We start from the raw sequence: 12,763 nt of genomic DNA, 5'->3' as shown, positions 1-12,763 counted from the left end.
TTACAATACCAATCGCTCAAACTTTCCTAATGCGAGACCTATTGCATTTCCAATGCTTGTTGTAATTCTGTTTATTGATGTTTTGATCAGCGTATGCCTTATACTTTTGTCACTTTGAATTTTACTTCCTTTACATAAAAATCCTTAAAACCCCTCAGGCGTCTGTGGTCATTGAAGACTTTGAGATGTTAATAAATGAATAGAGTAAATGTTTAGAATTATCTTGTCACCTACCCTCTAATAGCTCCTGATTCATCAGGAAGAGTAAGTACCTGTGGTAAGTCAGGTGCCATGGTAATAGTGTTACAGGAAACACATATAAAATACTGATAGTGGTGGGTAAACTCACTCGACTCACAAAATTGTATTTCAATCACGTCATGGGCCCGAGTGCGTGAAAATTCTGGTAAACTCAGAGCCGGGTGACCTGCGCGCTCTATCAGGGCGCATCTGATGTCTGCCAGTAGCTCGTTCCAGGTCTTGGCTGCAATGTGAGAGACGGATCTTCCGCCCGCTCTGGCTCTGCGGATGCGCGGAGTTTCGGCCACTGCGAGGTTGGAAAATCGGAGCCTTCTTTTGGGTACGTGTTCATCTTTTGAAGGGTGCAGTGAAGATATGAACTGTTTTGGCCTCATTTCATCAAACATCCGCAAAGCAGGTGATGAGTTCCTCCTTTACTGCCTGTTGGGTCACATTGTTGACTTAAAAGTATGCTGCTGTTATGATTCTAACCCCAGCTGAGGCTAAACATGGCCCCAGGGGTTGGTGTCTGTAGAGAGGAAGCCTTTAACTTGTTTAACTGGGTTTCATCTCCGTGTGCATACACACAGGACACAGCCTACATGTGTAACAAGGAACTGCATTCTTACCTTATGAACCTGTTACTAAGACCTCGGTCAGTGCTTCCAGTGCGATTCATTGATTGCGAAGCTTCCACCGCGACTCAATAATGGCCTACATGCCATCCTCTGATGGTCGGCCAGTTTTGTGTATGTAGATTTAAAGACTTGTGTGAAAAAGACCACCAGGTCCATATTTTACCCTACCGGTAACAACATGGAATCATGTAACTATAGCCAGTCAATTGTTATTGCAATGGTTTTAAGTCACTTTGCAATTATTTAATAAACGTAAACCCTACCTGTAACACGACCCAGATGCACTTACTTAGTCTTGACATTGTTTTTTGTGGCCAACAGGCCTTTCGCATTTATTTATTTTTAGATCTCAACTATATAACGATAGGATCCATTCTTCTCTCCTTCAGCTACTACAACAAAGAACCCTTCCACCTACAATAGCTCCAGTGGTGCAGCCAGTGTGTCATTATGGACCTTAGTACAGGGAAGGATATTGGCCCACTGGCTGCTGTTTGAATTAATCAATAATCAGTGTTTACTGGACGACTGACAGCTCTGGGTCCCGGTGCTACTGCACCTGTTGTACCAGTGGAAGCTATGCCCCTGGATAGACCAGACCTGTTTGGGTGTCTTGTTAGTTTATTAACTACACCCCTACAAGTACCCAATACAAACAGAAAGGGATTTGTTGCTTGCACTTTAATGGAACAGCTCGATATGGTTTCACCAGCAAAGCGCCTCGTGAGCCTTCATCGGGGCATATTTACATTTCTAAGTAATGCTGATTTCGTTGGTCTCAGAATGAGCAGGCGCCTCGTAAATCAAGTCTCACTCCATAGGCGCTACATTACGTCGTGTTTAACTACTAATTGCCGCCGAGGGCCGCAGGGGCTGTCTTTGAAGCCTTGCAAAAGAGGCGCGCGCTCGCCCCGCCTCCGCCGAGTGACATCATCACGCTCATTAGCATTCCTCAGCTTCACCTGTCTTGCTCACCTGCTGAGGTGGCTGCCATTTTGTTTCATGGGCGTGTCCGAGGCCGTTGCATGCAGGGAACGGGCGTTGCTGGGTGCAGGCAGCAGATGCACGGGACCTTTGCCCTGCTTGATCAGGTACGGTGGCGGGGGATGAAGTGAATACTCAGGCGGGTGTAATATAGTTATATGATGCCAATAAATTAATCTGAGAACAGGGTAAGGTTGAGTGGAGAAGGTAGGCAAGAATATTGCTGGTTTTGATAGACCATGCGATTTTTATTTTATTAAATCCTTCAATGGAATGTGTATTCTAGTATCCACCAGGACGGGGGATATGACGTTGGTCCTGATTGGCTTAGCTGCACTACCCTGGCTGAGCCCTAGAATGAAAACTATAATGTACCTTCCACTGCCGCATATTTCCCATCAAACAGTATAGAAGCGGATGATGTCACTCTGGGGTTAACAAATAACGTGACGGTCGTAGTTATCTTGTATTTATGTTTTAACCACTACTGCATTTTGGGTTTTGTAGTCCTGCTTCCCTTCATTTAGTTGAATTAATTGAACTTGCACCAAAATAAAAGCCAAAGACAGGAGCATTGCGTCATTGACCTAAAGCCATCTAGTAAACGCATCGCTGCCCTCTAAACTGGAATCTCGCGCTAGACTCGTCACTTTATATCGTGACAGTTGTATGAGCCCGTGGGCCCTTCCAATGATGAACCGTCATTTCCTGCATGCAAGTGTGTTTGGGTGAGAAGCGGGGGTTACCTGGAGGCAGCCCTGCCAAGTTCCTTAGGTCCACGCATGACGTGCTGCTCCATTCCAGGTATTTTCTTTGAGTTATGGGACTTGTAGTCTTGTTCCTTTCCAAGAGCTAACAGGACTACAACTTCCAGAATTCAGGAGCGGAGCAGTAGAGCAGGCATGGACCTGGGAAACATGGCAGATATGTGGAGGCCTCTGGAAGCCCAGTGTTATGGGCTGAAAAACATTCCTGAATTAGTCTCCCTGATGGCAAGGGGACGCGCAGAGATGTCAGGTGTACCACAGGGCTTTAAGTGGGATGAAGAAGGTGGTGGTGTGAGGCGTACCCAGGAGGCCTCTCTGAGATGCATGGCCTATGTACTCAAAGGTGTGGGTTAAACATGTGATCTAGAACCCTTTGTTTCACACAGCATGCCATCTTTACAGCCTTTGGTTGTTTGTGTGAGCTTATGGTTACTTCATCCAGACTTCCCACAGAACAACCTCGGCCTAAAGCAAGCCAGACCTGTGGTGGCAGTATCGGATGGGCAACAGCCATGATGATGCCAATAATGAGAATTAAAAGGTTTACATTCTGTAAATATGAACTTGCGAATTAAGAACCACTAAGCTCTGTGCAAGTGTTAATGGTCTTCAGTGTGTAATAATCACTTGTTTTCTCCCTTGAACACCACTTTCCTCTGCAGTCAATTTCTCTTAGACACTTAAGACACTTTTTTTTTCTCTATAGATTTCTCTGAAATTCTGCATGTCTCGCACGACCTCTACTTTCTCTTCATTGCTATTCTCTTTCTTGGGACTGTATTTTTCTTTTCCTTTGGCATTGTCAACATTTCAACAGCTTTTCATGCCTCCGTATCACACTTTAAAATAACATGTCAATTACAATTGATGACACACATGACCACCACTCTATAAACTCTGTCGAGAGGCCAAGGATTGTATGAGCATATAATCTGAAAATCTTTGAGCCATTGACGGCAGTGTGAGAAGCTGGCGGTGTCTGCAGACTCGAATGGAGAGCTCTGAACCCCCATTCACGCCGTGAACTCGCCTAGGCATGACTGCCTTCATAGTATCACGCAGGAAAACTCCTACGTTTCATAAGACAAAAACTACAGAAAGAGAATACTCTTGGGGAATGCAAAATTATGTAAAATGTGAAAAGCAAACGGGGACTACAGGGCTGACCTAGATTACCTTAAGTCATTGGTAATAAATAAGCAGTGTTTTTGCCCTGTAAAATTGAGGGTATTTAATATATTGCTCTGCAGGGACCCTTTTCAAAGTCTATTTTTAATTGCTGCCGGATAAGAGCACTACAGGAGTGGACTCGCCCCCTTAATGCCCTACTGTGTGCATATTTGAGGCTTGGCACGAATTGAGAATGGCCTCTGGGCATCTTTTACCACTAGCAGTAAAATAAAACACATCGGGCCAGTCAGCCCATTAATTACCCTGCCTCTCCTCCAAGGACCCATCGCTGTCGTCTCCCTGGCTGAAATACCAGTACCAGAACCGTGGGAGTGCTTTAAAGCAGATGCATATTTTTCATGTAAACCAGGCACTGTCTGAGGCTCAAAACACTTGAGGTAGGAAAGCCAGGACCATTGAATGGGCACAGACTGATATTCAGTTGTCTTACCAATCCACTTAAATATATGGGTTCCTATAAGTCAGTCTGCGCTCCGAGGCGCAGCCGACCTCTGGTACCTGGAAATGTGACCACGTGACTCCAGTGTTGACATGCATACCATTACTGTTACTGGAATAGGAACCGTGCCCCGGGGGTCTCTGGACCAGGCCCATCACTTCTGTGTTTATTGATTTTGCTGGTGTTCCTCCTCCCTGCCTTGTGTCCTCCCTCACACTAGACTGTCTTTCTGCATTATTAATTATGTTGTATCCTCTGGTGTCGGTCTCCTGTTTTGTTATAAACACTCTCCCTTGTTATGTCTCTTTTGGTAAAGTCCTCTGCCTCCCGCAATGGAGCTCTAAAATGCACTATTTAATATTACTAAATTATATAGCGCTTGCAGCAAACTGGCTTTTGCGTGTTCCTCTCCCACCCCTGTAGCCATCAGATATCAGGCACGAACACATATGTGGTATTTCGCACGCCTGTTAAATTTGGTCAACGCCACTGTTGTTTCCAGTGCTTAGAAATGGCAGATGTGTATTATGAAAAACTAGTTAAAAAGTTACTTCAGCAACATAGCAGCCATTCCATCCTTTCCAACTCCTTGTCTTCTGAGTGAGTTAAAATACCGCTACAGCGCGCTCAGCAGATGTGGCTGGTTCGAAGCACTGTTCGTGTGTCTCAAATGATGAATGTTCACCTGTAGAACAGGTGAGATTCGAGCTGTGCTGGAAGGAGGCTGTAGATTGACGTTGCGAAAGAGGCATAAAGGTCTATATTTGAAGCACCGGTGCAGAAAGGCGTTGGCTGTTGGAGGCGAACTGAAGGGAACAAACGTTGGGAGTTATGCTATCTTAAAGCATGTTTTGAGCGCTGAGCTGCCCTCAACAGGGCTTTCGAGCACTAGACCCAGACAGCATACGCTGCAAATGCCTAAAACAGTGTATAAAAATGTATGATGCTCAAATTGTATAAAATGAAGGAGTTTATTTGTAGATTAGCAGGAGAAGCACAGTACGTCCGTTACACAGCAGATCCAGGAAAATATACAGTTGAATAAAGAATCTGGAACCTAGCATGTAAAATGCAGGCACGCATCATACATTCTAGGCTCCAGCAACCAGAAGAAAATAGTAGAAACAGAAAACTTAACTTAAACAATAAAGGAATGCAACACATCTTATCCCTAAACAAGAGAAGTTAACACAGGTACCTACAAGGCATTCTTTTGGGTCTAACATCAGCTTTAACTCTAGAGGCAATTGACAAATCATTATGAAGAGAACCTTGAGGACACTTATTAACATTGCGTATCAACATGCCCAGATTATCATCAGAAGAAGAGATTTGAGAAGAATGTGGCTTAAAAGAACCTAGACATTTGGCCACTCTTCGAACATTCCAAACTCTTCCATCTTAAGTGACAACACTGTTTTTGAAAACTTTAACACCTTTAATGGGAGGAAAGAATTTAGAAAATCCTTTAACAAGAAAACCAGGTTTTCTAATCTTCACCCATTCCCCTACCACAAAATCATGAACCTCGACATTCATCTTTGAATCAAACAAAACCTTAATACTTTGTTGCTTATCTTTAACACGTTTAGCAATGCTCTCAAGATCAACTATAGAATCATTTTTGTTCAACTTTTTGATCCACCAGGGACAAATAAGAGAAGAGGGTTCCCTTCCCTTTAGAAGTTTGAAAGGACTCACACCAGTGACAGTGAGGTGTGATACGATATGTCCATAACCTTTTCCTGACAATAGCCAACCAATCATCACCAGAAAAGCTTACAGTACTAATACAATCCTTAAGAACTCGGTTGAAACGTTCAACCAGACCATTTTCCCTAGGCTCATATAAGGAGACAGTATGATGTTTAACACCACAACTCTTAAGAAACTCTTCAATATCAGAAGAAACAAGCTGCGTACCATTATCAGTGATAAATGTCTCTGGGAAACCTTCCCTAGCAAAAATCTCTTTCAAGAAAACTATAATAACCTGTGAAGAAGTATTACTAACAAACTTTACTTCGGGCCATTTCGAATAGTAATCAACCAAAACCAAAGCAAATTGAGCATTTAATGGCAAATGTCTGAAAGGGCCAGAAATATCAAAAGCCACCTTCTGCCAAGGAAAATTAGGCCAGCTCACAGGTTTAAGGGGAGCAGAAGATAGATGAAGCATCTTATCACTACAAATGCATTGTGAACAGTCCCTCACCATTCTATCAACCATCTTATCAATGCCAGGCCACCAAAAATGTTACCTAACCAGGCGTTTCATAGATGACATACCAATGTGACCTTGGTGAGAAAGCAACAACGTTTTCTCCTGTAAAGGAGGAATTATCTTACCAGTCTTAAATAAAAGACCACCAAACTCTTCAATTTCAGAAGCAACCTGACCAAAAGGGGCTAACTCTGCAGAAACACACTTACTGTTTGGCCATCCTACTCTTACATAGTCAAAAATCTGCTGGCACACAGCATCCTTTTTCAATTCCTCAAACCACTCCTCATCACTTAAAGTTAAAAACTCTTGAGAAATGCAATCACCAATGGAAGCAACAACATCAACATCCAGATCTATAGTAGGAACCCTTACATCACTACAGGGTAGTCTGGAGAGAAAATCCGCCGTAACATTGCTCTTCCCTGGTACATAAACAATTTCAAAATCATATTCCTGAAGACGTGAGGATAACTGGGCTATCCTTGCTGTAGAGTTCCATCCACCACCAGGAGACAAAATCCCTACCAACGGTTTGTGGTCTGTTCTCAAAATAACCTATTTCCCCACACATAATTTCTAAAATGTTCCACAGCCCAAATACAAGCTAGCAGCTCTTCTTCAATAACCGAGTACCTTCTTTCTGTGGAAGATAAAGTCCTTGATGCAAATGCCACACACCACTCATCTTTACCCGAACACTGACTCAGAACACCACCAATCCCATACAGGCTGGCATCCACAGTAACAATGCATTTCTTATTAATGCAGAACGATTTAAGTGTGGGAGCATTGACAATCTCATTTTTGATCTGCTTAAAAGCAAGATCTTGTTTGTCCGTCCAAATGAATTTAGCAGAATTCCTGGTCAACTCTCTAAGCGGTTCCATCTTGTTAGCAAAATTTTGGATAAATTTGCTATAATACTCACATAATCCTGCAAATGAGAGTAATTTTTCTTTATTATCAGGAGCTGGCGCTTTTATAATAGCATCCACAAGATTTTTCTTTGGTACAACCCCTTCTCCGGAAAGAGTATGTCCCAAATACTCGACAGATTTACAGAAAAATTTACATTTGCTAGCCTTAATAGTCAGACCATATTGTTCTAACTTAGAACATACCTCTTTAAGGTGAGAATGGTGTTCAGAATCATTCTTAGAAAAGACAAGTATATCGTCCTGAAAACACTTGACGAATGGCCTCAGATCTTTAAAGATGTGATACATGGCCCTTTGAAAGACTGAAGCAGCTGAAGCCAAACCAAATGGCATTCTCTTAAACTGAAATAAACCATGAGGGGTGATAAATGCTGTAAATTGCTTGGAGTCTTCAGTGAGTTCGATCTGATGATACGCAGATCTAAGATCTAACGTCGAAACACACATGCACCATCCAACATACACAACATTTCATTAATGTTGGGAAGTGGGTGACAGTCAGTAACTAAACTCTTATTAAGCGCTCTGAAATCCACACATAACCTAATACTTTTATCAGGTTTAATGGCTAAAACAATGGGAGAATCCCACTCTGATTCCACTTCTTCAATTATGTTTTCCTTCACCATAGTATCTAACATATCTCTAAGCTCATTCCTAATACTAATAGGAACACCTCTTAGTTTTTGTTTAACCGGAACTGAATTAGGCTTAACTTTGATCCTGTGACTGAAACCATTCAATTTACCTAATTTATCGGAAAACACATTGGGAAAAGAACAGGCAATTTCAGTGAACACAGGTAGATCACCAGATTCCACATCAGATATTGCAAGAACTGAGACAGGGTCCTTTAACCTAGGATTCAATGTAACTCCTAATTTTGCTTGATCTCTCCATCCCAAGACATTCACTCCTTTCCATGCAACATATAGTTTGATGACAGCAGAACTACTTTTGATAGTAAGTAGAACCTCCTTAAAACCAATAAAATTGATTTTAGACCCATCAAAGTTGTACGCACAAATATCAGGTTTAGACAATGCATTGACATCTATTAAATTTCCAAATGATTCTATACAATATTCCTGAGTGATAATAGTCCATGGAGAACATGAGTCTACCATAAGTTCTAATATCTTCCCTAAAATATTAACACAAGTTTTAGGAGATGATAAAGTATCAGTTTGTGAAATATCAAATGACTCTTGTACAGATATAACAATACCAAATTCTTTAATATCTGGATTATTACTCCTTTCATCATTAACATATGAGACATTACCACCCGGATATTTAGGAGAAAACGAAGATTTTTTAGCGTCTTGGAAAGACTTTGTAGGACTTTTACACATTTTCGAAAAATGCCCAGTACGTCCACATTTGTTGCATTGTCTATTAATAGCTGGACACTGCGGAAAAGAAGCAATATGGTCAGGATTGCCACACCTGACACAAAAAACTGTTTAGACTTACCATCATTCTTATTGGAATAATAATTATTTTTTGACTCATGAGGTTTAACAACACTGACCTCATTACTAAAAACAGAAGGAGTAGAAGTAGATGCTTTATCTAAAGATTTTATCCACTTATCTGGCTGCTCAAGAGCTTTTGCAGTACTGATAGCTGTTTCCAAGCTAGGATCACCTAAAATCCATAACTGTTCCTGAACTTTCTTACTCTTTACGTGCACAATGATCTGATCCCTGATCATTTCATCAGTCATAAGACCAAAATTATAATGTAATGATAATGCCCGTAAAGCTGTAAGGAAGTCATCAAAACATTCTTTATCATCCTGAACCCTGGTATAAAACTTGAATCTATTAAGTGCTACACTAGTAATAGGTTTAAATCTCCCTTCAATCCTTGAAACAGCTTCATCATACACATTACTATCACCACCCGACCTAACAGGAGGCAATGTTCTAAATACCAACTGTCCTTCTGAACCAAGACAGTGTAAAAAATGTTCTTTTTTCTCTCTGCGGACATTCTTTCACCGTCCATCGCTTTGAGATAAGTGAAAAATTGTTCTTTCCATCTAGTCCATGGAATAGGTGGATCACCTTTGGACTGCAAAAATTTAGATGGAGGATCAAATTGCATCTTGAATGAAATATTAACTCTCAAAAATACACATCAAAATAAATAAAATTGAGAAAAGAGGAAAAATAATCTCAGTATAGACCGTTTAAAATGAATAGTAAATGAAATACAGGTTAGAAATGATTTCAACAAAAAAAAATATCCAGTAGGTGGCAGTCTTGTATTATATCAAACGAATTCCTTTTCAAGTTTCCACTGTATTGTACTCCAATCATATAATGAAATGTGGATAGGATAACTGTTAGTCTAAAAATAGAATTGAGCAATATTTGAAGAATCAACAAAAGTAGTTTTGGTAAAACTTCTTCGAAATAAAAACAAATTACAATAGAACACGCAAAGAATCCAATAGCGTGTAAAAGTGTACCTTCTTTTAAAACAGAAACGTAAAGAGCGGTTCGATTTCCTTTCTCTGGCAATTGTAAATGTGTAACTCCGGTAATTTCGGTTACCAAGGTAACAAAATGGCGGCTTGATGTTAAGCGTGATGAGACAATGCGCAAATCCACGTCTAGCTTGATGACGCTGGATGAAGTGTCAGATAATCAGCGTGAGGAGTGACGTAAGGAATCTGTCGCGAGGATACTCGGCAGCTTCAGTCACAAACGCTGAAAACACGCAGAAATATATCAGAGCCTTAAAACTTCACGAAACTTCACCGGAGTAAAGAGGAAATGAACGCAATACAAACCGCTTCTTTTCTCGAGTAAGTAATGCCGTTTTAAAATCAATAGTTCGTGAATTCTTAAAATTCCTGCTCCTGTGCTTCAAAAACGTGGCAGAAATATACTGGAGGTCCTTCGTCGCCAATATAAAAATGTATGATGCTCAAATTGTATAAAATAAAGGAGTTTATTTGTAGATTAGCAGGAGAAGCACAGCACGTCCGTTACACAGCAGATCCAGGAAAATATACAGTTGAATAAAGAATCTGGAACCTAGCATGTAAAATGCAGGCACGCATCATACATTCTAGGCTCCAGCAACCAGAAGAAAATAGTAGAAATAGAAAACATAACTTAAACAATAAAGGAATGCAACACAGTGGTTCCCAAACTGTGCGCCGCGGCGCCCTGGTGCGCCGTTATCAGTAGCCAGGGGCGCCGCGCACGATGTGGGAAAGATAGCGTCTGGCAGTGTGTAGGCAGAAAATATTATGCGTCTTTTTGAGGCCCTACCAGGGCCTGAATGCAGGATGAACGTATTGCAACTTATTAAAATGAAATCAGCTGATTTCGGCCGGGCTGGAGGTGCTGATAATGCGATTGTAGTTTTAGAATCTGGCAAGCTGGCCCTCACGCCAGGCACGGTCTTTAACTAACCATGGAGAGGTTGGCAGGCTAGACACTGCAGATTTATGACTTCAGAGTCTGACAGGGGAACATGTTTTTGTTAGCAGAGGGTGGATAAAAAATGTAAAATGATTATCAGGTCTTTATACCTGGATACAGTTTAATGAACTGAAGAATAACAGGCATCAAGCAGAGCTATGCGAAAAAAATCCGGATGGCAAATAACCTATAACGGTGAAATTAAAACCAAGAAATCATACCATCTGACTTGCAGAAATTTCAGGCGACTGTGCTACAAGGCGAAATACAAAATGCAGCCTCGGGAAATACTGAAAGGAATATGGCATTGTTATGAAACCGCTGTCACGTGCCATGCTATTTAATTTTCAGCAACATTAAGCCGAGCTGTCTCACAAATGATTTAAAATGTTAGCATTATGTAGGTGCTGATTGACAGGCATTTTGTTATTGTAATACATTTTGGCAACAGCCAAGTCAGTTGTTTTTAACTAGCTAGCACTCGCCACAAGTTCGACAATAATACAAAGTTTAATTTTGCATTCAAATACACGGTCTCCAGATGGCATGCTGAAACATATTTGAGTTTCAAAGATCTCATAATAAAAAAGTAGAGGTGTAGATTTTTGATCATGCCCTTGGCCCTGTAAGTGAAAAGTTACTAAACAGATGCATTGCTTCATTTCAATCTTTTTACAAACTAATATTGATATGGAAATGTCCTCCAAAGAAAAGCAAGGATATTTTTTCCCTTTTTTGTTTTGTTTTGCAGGACAACATTTTGAGTACATAGAGCAATTGTCTTATTAGTATTGCTCTTGAATCAAACTTCGAATGGATAGCTTATATGTAAAAGATATGGCCTTGTAAGCATGTAATCACACATTAAACAGGGGGTTGGAATAAGACTGCATGGCAGTCTGTATTTAGGAGCAAGATTGTTGATATCCTACAAAGGGTCTGGTGTTTCTGTCTTCGGGCCTGCCTTAGAATTGGCTGGTACAGGAATATCCTTCAGCATGTGAAGGTATTCCTAATTCAGTAGAAGAATTCACAATTGGAATTAGCTTCAGCAAAGGAAGAGTACATAGAAGGAAAATATACACGTGGATGTTCATTCATTTTGTTCTTCCGTAAAAAAAAAAAAAAACAGATGATAGTTATTGCTCAACCAATTCTGAATCAGGCTGTAAACATTGTTATCAGATAATTAGCATTGTGATATATGAATGGTGCAACAAACAAAATGGGTCCAAAAAGAATTATTACAGAAGGTGTGAAAGCATTTTATAAAGCAATAATGTGACTGGCGCAAGGTTGCACCCATGTATTAGGTCAAAGTGCTGAGTCAATCCACTGCCACTTTTTAGGTCAATGAGGGGGAAACGACAGAAAAAGTACAAGTAAGAGTGGAGGAAAGACACAGAGGACACAGAGTGAAAGGGGGAGATTGAGATGAGGGTAAAAAATGGAGGGAAGACACAGAGGACACAGGAGAGTGAAAGGGGGAGCTTGAAATGAGGGGGAAACAGAAAGTGGAGGAAAGACCTAGAAGGAGAGTGAAGGGGGAGATAGAAGTGAGGACAAAATGAGTGAAAAAGGAGAGAAAAGCGGAGCAAGAGAATGGAAACAGAGGTCCACTGGACCACCAGGGATGAGGCGCCGGTGAAACCTGCAGGTGGAGAAGGGCCTCCAACACCAACACTCAAGAGTGCAGGGGCTCGGGGGAAGGCCTCTCTTAATGGTGGAGCTAGGAGGGAGAGCAATTTCACTGACAATGAGTCGGTGATCATACCCCCACAACTGTAGCATCCACCGATGCCCCTCGGCTATTGCATTTATTTGTTACAACTAGCAGCCAGACTCGCCTTTCATGTGTAAAGGTTTGAAAATGATTAGACCAGTGGGCTCTGCCAA

General features: G+C 41.2%; 1 protein-coding gene across 1 annotated transcript in view; it reads left to right on the top strand.

Annotated features, from left to right (window-relative positions):
• The first annotated feature begins 1,863 nt into the window (after positions 1–1,863).
• Positions 1,864–12,763, top strand: part of LOC147724795 (protein brambleberry-like) — a 244,234-nt gene continuing 233,334 nt past the window's right edge. The window contains exon 1 of the mRNA XM_086967074.1: positions 1,864–1,969. The gene's annotated coding sequence lies outside the window, so the exon portion shown is untranslated. The remainder of the gene's footprint in view (positions 1,970–12,763) is intronic.

This window comes from Lissotriton vulgaris, chromosome 4_1 (genome assembly GCF_964263255.1).
Source record: "Lissotriton vulgaris chromosome 4_1, aLisVul1.2, whole genome shotgun sequence".
In the NCBI taxonomy this organism is placed as follows: Eukaryota; Metazoa; Chordata; class Amphibia; order Caudata; family Salamandridae; genus Lissotriton; species Lissotriton vulgaris.
This window is presented reverse-complemented; position numbering and strand designations above follow the sequence as displayed.